This window comes from Vigna umbellata, chromosome 7 (assembly GCF_029865625.1).
Source record: "Vigna umbellata cultivar VRB3 chromosome 7, Vumbellata_1.0, whole genome shotgun sequence".
Lineage (NCBI taxonomy): Eukaryota > Viridiplantae > Streptophyta > Magnoliopsida > Fabales > Fabaceae > Vigna > Vigna umbellata.
The window spans coordinates 12,267,697-12,277,978 of NC_142171.1; the positions used below are offsets into that span (position 1 = coordinate 12,267,697).

The 10,282-nt window shown below is 28.9% G+C and overlaps 1 long non-coding RNA gene across 1 annotated transcript; it reads left to right on the forward strand.

The window, feature by feature from the left end:
* The first annotated feature begins 1,400 nt into the window (after positions 1–1,400).
* On the forward strand, positions 1,401–4,248 carry LOC148195154 (uncharacterized). Its single transcript, XR_015780751.1, has 3 exons — positions 1,401–1,583; positions 1,734–1,806; positions 4,047–4,248. It is a non-coding gene; the product is annotated as an uncharacterized LOC148195154 (long non-coding RNA).
* Positions 4,249–10,282: the final 6,034 nt, after the last annotated feature.

A 10,282-nucleotide genomic window follows, 5' to 3' on the forward strand; every position in this document is an offset into this window, starting at 1 on the left:
TGATGTTGTTAATGTTGTTGGCGCCAATTGTCTGACGTTCGTTACGATTGAGTCTCGTCTCGTCGTGTTGGCGGTTTTCTCCTTTTGATTTTCTCGGTTTGACTATTTTTTTTTTCTTTTTATTTTCTCCAAAACCTAAGACCATATCCACAGGCTTTTATTATTATCTACTACTTTTCCGCGACAATTATCAAAAGGTAAAGTGATATTTCACGAAAAGAATATTACTACGAATTTTATTCCTGACTGGCCAAACGAGTCAATTGCCGAAGAATATAAATAGAATATATTTTTTTTCATTTTTTTACGCAATAATTTTTATTCTTCTTTCAAACTTTAGCCCAAAAAGTTATCTACATGGTGCCAATGGTTTCTTCCATGCAATTACCAAGAATCAGTCGACACCAGTAATCGTGAATTTAAAACATTTTTTCTTAATTTTGCAGCGTTCTATTATTTATCACACTTTTTTTTTTATTTACTTTTGTCGGCCTTCCCTTTCATTTCTCGTTGATCAAATATCTCTCTGCCTTTCATTAATTGATTTTCAATTGAAAATTCAATCTTCACCATGCAAAGGGACATACTGACGATGTCTTATCTGCTATGCTTATCAAAATCAACAGTGCCACAGAAAATTGTTTTTCTGATTTCGAATATGTGTGAACGAAACATTATTGTAAGCGCGAATGTTAGCAATTTATGTCGGGATATACTTAAATATTAAAATAAATAATAAATGAATACATGGATGAAATCGAACCATAAATATCGTAATATAAAAGTCTACGCCCAATTAAATCATGAACAGACCTGTTTCTGATTAAAGTTCACTCAATATGGTTTTAAGGTCAATCCAAAATAAAATAAAATAAAATTGATAATAAGTTTTTCTAGATCTGACACTTTCTTTAAATTGGAGAGTAAAGGAGCATAGTTGGATGGATAAATAAACACACTATTTTTCGCTTTCTTTTTCTTTCTTTTTTATTCCCAAAAAAACACTAAAAAAAGGAAATGAAATTTTGTTAACATAAATATATATAATAAAAATAATTTAAATAATTATAAAAATGTCGATAATTAAAAACAAAACACTATTAGTTATGCATAAATATTTAAATATTTATCACGGGCATAATTTAAAAATATTTGTCTCTTTATTCGATAACTATTAGAATAATTCATACGAATTATTTGACGGTATCCATGGTCCCATCCCGTGAGTGCTTTTAAATAATTCATATATTTATTTTTTTATAAATTTTAAAGGATACTGTTTTAAAATTATTGTTATATATGTAAGGGCCTGTAAATTTATAAAGGGGCCTTTGGGCCTTATGTGGGGCAGCCAGGCCCATCAAACTAAGGCCAACTTGACCTTAGGAGGGGCTCTTCAGAACTCATTTTCTTCCCCTGAACTTCATTTCTCCTTCTCTCTAAAACTCTCATGCCCTAAACTCTCTCTGCCTTCTCTCTAAATTTCCAGCTCTTTGAACCTTTCAATCTTGAGTTGGAGGGTGCTCAGACGTTCATCTCACCGAAGGCTTCCTTTTGAACCGATCGCATTTTCGATTGGACCGGTGAGTCAACTTTTCCCTTCTCTGTCTCCATTCTAAAACCTAGAACATGAAATGCTACTGGTTGTATGTTACTAGGGGGTTTTGTTATAATTTTTGTTTGTTAAATCAAGCTCTAAGAGCTGTTACTGTCACCACCTTGGTGGTTTGTAGGGTTTGGTTGAGTTCTCATTTGGTGAAACACCGTAAAGGAGTGTTCCTATGAGCTTGGTAGTTCGACTCTGAGGTAAGGGGAGCTAGACGTTTTCTTCTGATTTTATTGTATGAGGTGTATGTGTGTTGAAATCTGAACTGTTGTGCTGTTAAAGTTGAGTTTTAAGATTGAATGTGTAGAATAATATGTACTGACATGTTCTTATGTGAAACTGTAAATTATGTTATATGACACTGCCTTGTATGTGAATGTTGTGTGAACCATGAATTGAGGTTGTGACTGAATTTGGGGTTAACCATGTGGTAGTGATTAAATATGATGGAGAGCGTTAATACTGTTATGATGGTCATTTTGGGAGGGACTAAGTAAACTGAGGTAGGAATTTTAGTTACTATGATTGGGAGTGTGATTGAAGTACTGAGATAGTGTAGAGTGGTAAATTGGGACAGGTTGAGAGCACTGTGTTGGTAGGATAGAAGAATCTTAAAAACCTGAGTTGGCACATCCCTGATCATAGAGCAGCCCTGGCCTGGTCCAGTCAGTTGTGACTAGTCATATGTGCTGGCGTCGAAGGTGAGACTGATGCGTTCAGACATCTGATTCTTCTCCGATGACCAATTGGGTTAGGGAGATGTGGTTGAGGTGGAAATCCTGTCTTAGTCGTGTTTAAAATGGTAGAATCAAAATTGGGTCCTTGGGTTGATGAACTTGGAAATTTAAGTTGAAAAACTTGGTAGTAATCACTTTAGAATCATGCTAAGAACGTTTATAATCATCTAGACAAGTTTAATTAGGCGTGATACAAGAATTAGGAGGGTTAGAAGTTGGGGAAATAACTGGAAGTGGTAAGGATTAGTGTGAGTGTGTGATTCTGCAGAATTCACGTTCTGCAGATTATGCAGTGTCGCTATGCGAGTTGTCTCGCATAGCGAGACCCTGTAGAGGGGTGCTCACTGTCTTGGTAATTCGCTGTGCGAGTTGGTGCGCTGTGCGAATTATTAGAGGTTGATGCTCACTGTTTATGGACTCGCCATGATGAATCCTGTCGCTATGCGACTGGTGGTTGTCTGGGATCACTGCCCATTTAATTCGAAGAGCGAGTGGGGTGCATAGCGAGAGGTTTGAGGTGTGATGTATGCTGCGAATTAATTCGCCATGCGAAATAGGGTGCGCTATGCGAATTTTAGATGTCCCTTTGTCAGGAAAATTCGCCCAGCGCATCAAGGGTGGTGCGCTATGCGAATTTTAGCTGAAAAACACTTTCCCGTCAGGGAAATTCGCTCAGCGCACCAAGGGGGGTGCGCTGTGCGAATTATGTATGACAGATTGAGTGTTTTCGGTGTTTTTGATGTTTTGGGAGTTCCGGATGTCCGTTTCGGATGTTCTTTAGTTCGTTTTAGGGGTTTTGGACCTTTCCGGAACTGTTGGTGATGGTTTCAAAGTTGTTTTCTTTGTCTAAGTATGAGTTTAAGGGGTTCTGTGTTGTTTAGTGGTTCTTCTTGGACTGTTATTGCCTATTAATGTACAGGGAATGGTTTCGTGTGATTTTTTATGACTTGTTAAGTTGTTTGTGGTCTTTTGAAGTATAATTAGTATTATATCTATGTTTGTAAGCAATGTAAAAGTGAAAGTATGTGGTTTCTGAAAAGTATGATGGATGAACGTAATTCCATGATCCTCAAGGAGAGGATACATGGTGGTGTTTTGGGGTTGTATAGAATGATTACATGGTAGCTCAGTTTTGGGGGTCATCCTGAAACTCCAATGGTCTTTCTTCTCATGTAGAGAGGATTGAACATGTGGTGAGGAGTAGCAGGAGGTCCTAGTCTTGGATGCTTCCATATGATCCAAGGTGAGTGATAACGGATTAACCTCGTGACTGTGGTCGGGCGGTAGTGCCCAAAGTTCCACCGGGCGGTAGTGCCCAAGTTTCACAAGGCGGTAGTGCCAGGGCGGTAGTGCCCAAGTTTCATAAAGCCACAACGAGTGCATGACCCGCCATAGCTCGGTAATCATTCTAGTCCGGACGAGTCGGTCTATAAAGTAACAGGTCGGGGTATAAAGTAACAAGTTTTGTAATGCCAATTTACCATGATTGATGAACTTTTACATGTCGTGTGAGTGTGTGAACTATGGTTTAATGAGTATGGCTTAATTGTTCTTTTATATGAATCTATGTATGATAACATGAATTAACTGTGCTATCTGTATAACATGTTTTTTTTTTATATCTAGCTCACCCTTGCTTGCTTGTGTTTGTGCATGTTGTATGTGTTTTCTTTTGCAATGATCATCCAATTGGATGTGAGCAGATGAAGAAGAGGTATGTGTGGAGCAAGCACTGGAAGACGGTGATGTTGCAGCTTAGTATGCTTAGGCTTTTGATTTGTAGAACTACTCTGGAGAAAATTTTCAGTGGTCCTCTGTGTTTAAGAGACCAACTCTAATTTTATTTTGGATGACTGTAACTCATATAGTCTGCCTTATGTCTCTAACTGCTTTCCAATATTATAACTGAATGACGTCTTTATTATATATACATGTCGTATATTTTGGGGATGTCACAATATATATATATATATATGTGTGTGTGTGTGTATGTATATATGTATGTATAGATAGAAAAAATTTGATTTTTAACATAATTGAAAAAAATAATATAATAAAATTATAACAAAGAAATATTACTCTGTTTAAATATATTCATTTACGTGGTTATATTTAGTTTTTCAGGATTATTGGATGAGATCATAAGTTTTCTTATACGATATGCGATAGCTAAAATCAAGTGGGTAATGTTGTAATTGTGCACGAATTGTAGTTGTGAAGGAAAGGCAGCATAATAAATTATTATATGTGAGACGGACTTTGTAACACAATCTAGCATACTAAACAAAAATGTGATGAAATTTCTCCATAAATTAACCTTTTATAGTAGAAAATAATGGAGAGTCTGACCTATTTTAAGTCTATATTTTATGTATCATATTGTGCTTTTATATGTTCATATATTTAAATAAACTTATTTTATCAGTATTTCGATTAATTCAAATAATTCTCAAAATTAAACCTTATATATAATGTCTTTTATAAACGATCATTTGTTAAAATAAATTGATTTAATTTTTTGACAAAAATGTTGGAATCTCCATATGAAAATAACTGCATCATAGATAGAACAACCTTCCATAAAATTGCAAGGGACAAAACATTAAAATGTGTATTTCAAGTTCTTCAAATGGTTCTTCCATGATAATTATTAAATATTGCTATCAAGAAAAAAAAAAATAAAGACACAAAATGTATGCACATAACATCAATCCCAAACATTTTTTATCATCTTCTATCAACTACTCACAAACACACGGGAATTGAGAAAATGAAAATAAGTGGATTTGAGGGGAAAAAGAGATAAAAATTATGTTGTTTGAATTAATGGTGTGTTTGTTTTCAAAAACAAATGATTTCAATGAATTTGAGAGAAAAAATAGATGAAAACAAGGTTATTTAAAATAAGGATAGATAGTAAAAAATGAAAGAATTTGGGAGAAAAAAATATGAAAATTTGTGAATGATACAATGATTTTGATAGATTGATTAAATGTTTTAATTATTAAAATTTGAGAACCATTGTTTTATCCTTGCTTATAAAAATAAGTTAAAATAAAATATAATAAATGTGTATTATGTTAAAATAAAATGTGAGTTATTATTTAAAATAAAAAAAATCAAAATGAAAATTATATTGAAATAAAATGCGATTGGTAAAAATTAAGTTTAAATAAATTGCGGTTGAGGTTTAAATGAAAATATTATTATTATTATAATAAAATGTTAGTAATTATTCAAACATAGCTGAAATGACATTCTCTTATAATATTTTCACTCATTGGAAGGACGAAGTGTAATTTTTGTTCGTTTTTTCCAATTTATAGCATCAGTTTTCGAAATATCATTTTAGCAATCTTTTTTCGAGAGTGAATATTTTTTCCATATGATACATTCTCCTCAGTGTATGATGATATTTATTTATATTTTTGTTGTTATAGTTATAACAGTCTAAGTTGTCATATTTATGCCTTTTTATTATGACTATGATGTTTTTGTTGTGGTTGTTATGTTATAGAAAAAAAAAAGTTCACTAGGAGATATTATCTCTATGTTGGATATTAAATATAATTTTGATTGAATATAAATATAAAATCAACTAAAACTTTGTTTTTCTTTTTAAATGGCCAATTACTTGTTGATTTGGATGTTTAAAAAAGGTTGTGGTTATGTCAGAATTGTAGAATGTTTTTTAAGTTTTGGAATTTGACTCCTTGGATTTAGGAAGTGTAATAGAATGTTGTCAATTGTAGTTAAATTCAGACTCTTAAGAGTGTGAATGTAGGTCAAAGAATTTGAAAGTATTTTCTACCTGTTATACAAATTTTCATATATTGTTATCTTTTTATTGTCTTTAAACAACTACAATTACTTTTTATACAAAAATTTATATATATATATATATATATATATATATATATATATATATATATATATATATATATATATTTCATGAGTTATTATATGTTTAACATATTTTTACTTTAATATCATATAAAATGTGTTTGACATATAAAGAAATAAATATGATTTAGTTAAAAGTTTATATATTTTTTAAAATTTAAATATTAAAATATATCTTGAATCAAGATAAATATTAATTTTATGTCAAAATTTATGATTTAACTTTTTATATTTAACTTTTTATTTTATATTAAAATTTAAATATTAAAATATATCTTGAATCAAGATAAAAATATGTAAAATAATATTATATTTAACTTTTTATTTTATATATGATTTAACCTTTTCTCGTACATATGATTGAAAACTCAAGAAATAAAAACCTTTTGATACATTATTCTTACACTTTTTTCTATTTATGCTTTGGTAGTTGTGACATAATTAAATTAAATAAACCGTGTTTCTTTCTAAAAGCAAATGTATCAGTATAAAATACTTCGTGTGGCTCTCACATAACTATTAGTTTGGGGATATTTATGAAATTTGCATCGGTGCTCTGAGTATAAAAATATATTAATATTGTTTACATATCGATTTGAATTAATCACAAACTTACAATGTTATAAAAAAAATGTGTGAAATTATCGTTATTATAAAACCGTGTAGTAAAATGTTTTAAATCATTAATTGATTTGGTTTTCTTTTTCTAGATTTTGGAATGATTAAAGAGAATTGCATTGTATAGTGTGCAGTGTACTGCGTTCACCAAACAAAACAGCTTTTGGTTAAGGTGAGAGAGAAGTGAATCCAAAATAGCTGTTTACGAGGCCACTTTTTGGTTGTTCTGTAATTGTCCATTTGTCCAATTCTCCTGTCCCTCTGATACTATCGCTTTGGGCCATTCAATTTTAATAAAATCATCCTCTACTCACTGCCCCAGGATCTCTTTCGCTGCTCCTCACTTTTCTACTCTTCAATATAAAATCATACTTCTTTTGTCTTCTCAAATCCAAGCCAAACATCTCCCACTTCTCTTATATAATTAAATTAAGCTGTGTTTTAAGTCTTTCAAATTTCTGTAAAAATCATTTTTTTTCTTTATATTTTTTTTAATTTCTAATGCTCATAATCATTTTTATTTATATTATTAGTTTTATCATCCGTCATTATGTTCCTATTGTTTTCATGTGTAATGTGATAATTACATGATTTTTTATGTGATTCCTATTTTTTGTTGTCATCTCTTGATTATTTATTTTATTAGTTAAAAAATGTTGATTGTCAATTTTTATTTGTGAAATAAATTGCGAGATTGTTATTGTGAATTAACGTAATAAAGATTTTATATTGTTATCTTTTTTATGTAATATAAAATAAGATAATGATATTTTGACAATACTTTTTGATAATATTTTAATACTATTTATGTATAATGATGGGTTATATTAGTGTTTATGATTATTATTATTGACTGTGAACAAATTTTGGACCAATTATAAAACGATACATAAAAGATGTTAAAATATTATTAAAAAATATTGTCAAATTATGGTTATCCTAAAAAAATATCTAGATCAAATAAAAAATAATAATTTATTCATTTAAATATCTTGGTCAACTTTTCTTACTTTCTTTCTCAAAATTGAGGGAACGTACAATTGCTCTCTATTAAGCTAAGTAGCCAATTATGGAAACAACCTTTTTTTTATGTTTTCATATTTTCCCTCCCTCTTTCCATTAAGTTGGTATGTTTTTTATTTTCTTGTGTTTTTATTTCCCAGATAACATGATAGTTTCAGGGGGTGAACAGAACTATAATATTAAATTTTATTTTTTAATATTTTTATTATATATATATATATATATAAATAAATATAAGAATATTTAATTCTTAATTTAAGTTTTTAATAACATAAATTTTTTATTTATTAGATAATATAAAAAAATTACTTTTTTTATTATTCGATTATTAATTTTTGTTTCATTTGAAAACTCAATTATTTTGCTAAAATGACTTTTGTTATCTCTTAACCATTCAATTATGTTAATATTTGAAATTTTTTTAAATACCTAAGGTATATTTTGTCGTATATAAGCTGACAATAGAAAACAAAGATCACAAACATTGTCCTTAGCACCCTAGGATACAAAAAGAATTTCTGATAATCTTAAAACTAACAAGAATCTCTTAAAAAGAGAATAAAAATAAACTTATAATCTTTTTAGGAAAAGAAGAAAAGAGAAAGAATGAAAACAGAGAAAAAAGGATGAGAGATAAATAACTTCTGATGATGTTCTTTTTGAGTGAAGTAAGTACTCTATTTATAGAGTTAGTGAAGCAGGTCCATGATCCAAAAGATCCAAAATATCTAGCAAAATATCTTCTGAGAAAAGAATTTTTTTAATAATATGAAGGTTGCAAAAAAAAAGAACGTTGACAACAATGAAACACAAAACTTTGGGTAATATCACAATGTTAAAATAATAACGTTCATCCACAAAAATAGAAAATATATTTCGCAATACTTTATCCTACATGTACAACATATTTTATGTTATCATACATTTATTTTATTTTTGGGATTTATTAATGATTTATTTAATTGTTTTAAAACACACTTCTAATATTCTTTTTTCTTATTTATTTTCATCATGCAACATATTGTTTTTTTCTATTTTTTATATAATTATTTTTAGTTTCTAACTCATTATCATTATCATAGCGTAATTTTATTATTATATTTGTATAAATAAATTTTATTTACTATAATAAAATAATATAAAATAATTATCATATTGAAATTTAAGAAATAAAAAATATATGTTAAATTTAAATTATTATTAATTTAATATTTATTTTTGGTGTAATTTTAATTAAGTGATATGTTATCATTTTTATTAGTATATAAAAAAGAGTATTCATTATAATTTAAAAATTTTAAGTTGAAGTAAAGAGACATTTTTTAATTTTAATATTTATTTTCTGTTATACTTTTAAAAATATTTTTTATTTTATTAACTAGGTTTTATTAACGTTTACAAATTTAATAAATATTTTAATTCTTATGAAAAATTTTGTATTCTTTAATTTAAAAATATACAATTATAATTTCTTTATAAATATTTATATTAACGAAACAAAAATACTCTTATATATATATATATATATATATATATATATATATATATATATATATATATATATAAAATAAATTATGTAACTTTTGCTTTGTTTTGTCTCTCTAGTTCCAAATTAATGATTCACTTCTCATATCTGAAACCAAACAAGTTGTAAAGTAACTAAGAAAAGGATGTAAACTTATAATAACATATCGTTCTATTTTAAGAAATAAAACTTGATTTATACGATGAATTTTTCTTTTCTTTATCTAAAACTTAATGATAATTATGAAATTAAGTTGCGTAATTGATTGGCACAGATATTTTTGTTGTTGTTTATGTAATTAACGAATTGGTTGGACGTTTGGAATCGTCCAAGTTGGTGGGACCACTTGTGCCCATAGCAGTAACTAGTTGCATGAAAAGTACGAGTACTACTACCAAAGCCAGAAAAAGAGAGGGAAAGATAACGTTACCACACCACACCACCAATTTTAAATAACCGGTTGTTGGTTCGTGTGAATATGACACGTGCGATGACGTATCCGATCATGACCCCTCACATGCGGCTGCTATAATTGACATTGTTGGGTAAAGCAAAACCATCCATCATCACATCATCCTCTTTCTTTCCTATCATGTGAAATTACGTATCTGTCCTCTCTTACCCTTTTATATTTCTTCCAACCCCTTCACTCACAATCTTTCCATTTTAGACTTGGAAATTACTGTTCCTTATATTTTACTTTTTATATGGGTTTATTTATAGCTTTGTGGGATCTCCACAAATTCAGAAAAATATTAAAAAATTCAGCAAACTTATTTTACAATTTTCTTGAAGCTATTTACTGCATTTTATTTTGTCAATACCAAGCTTTATATTAAAATAAATCTTATATAAATTATACACAAAACT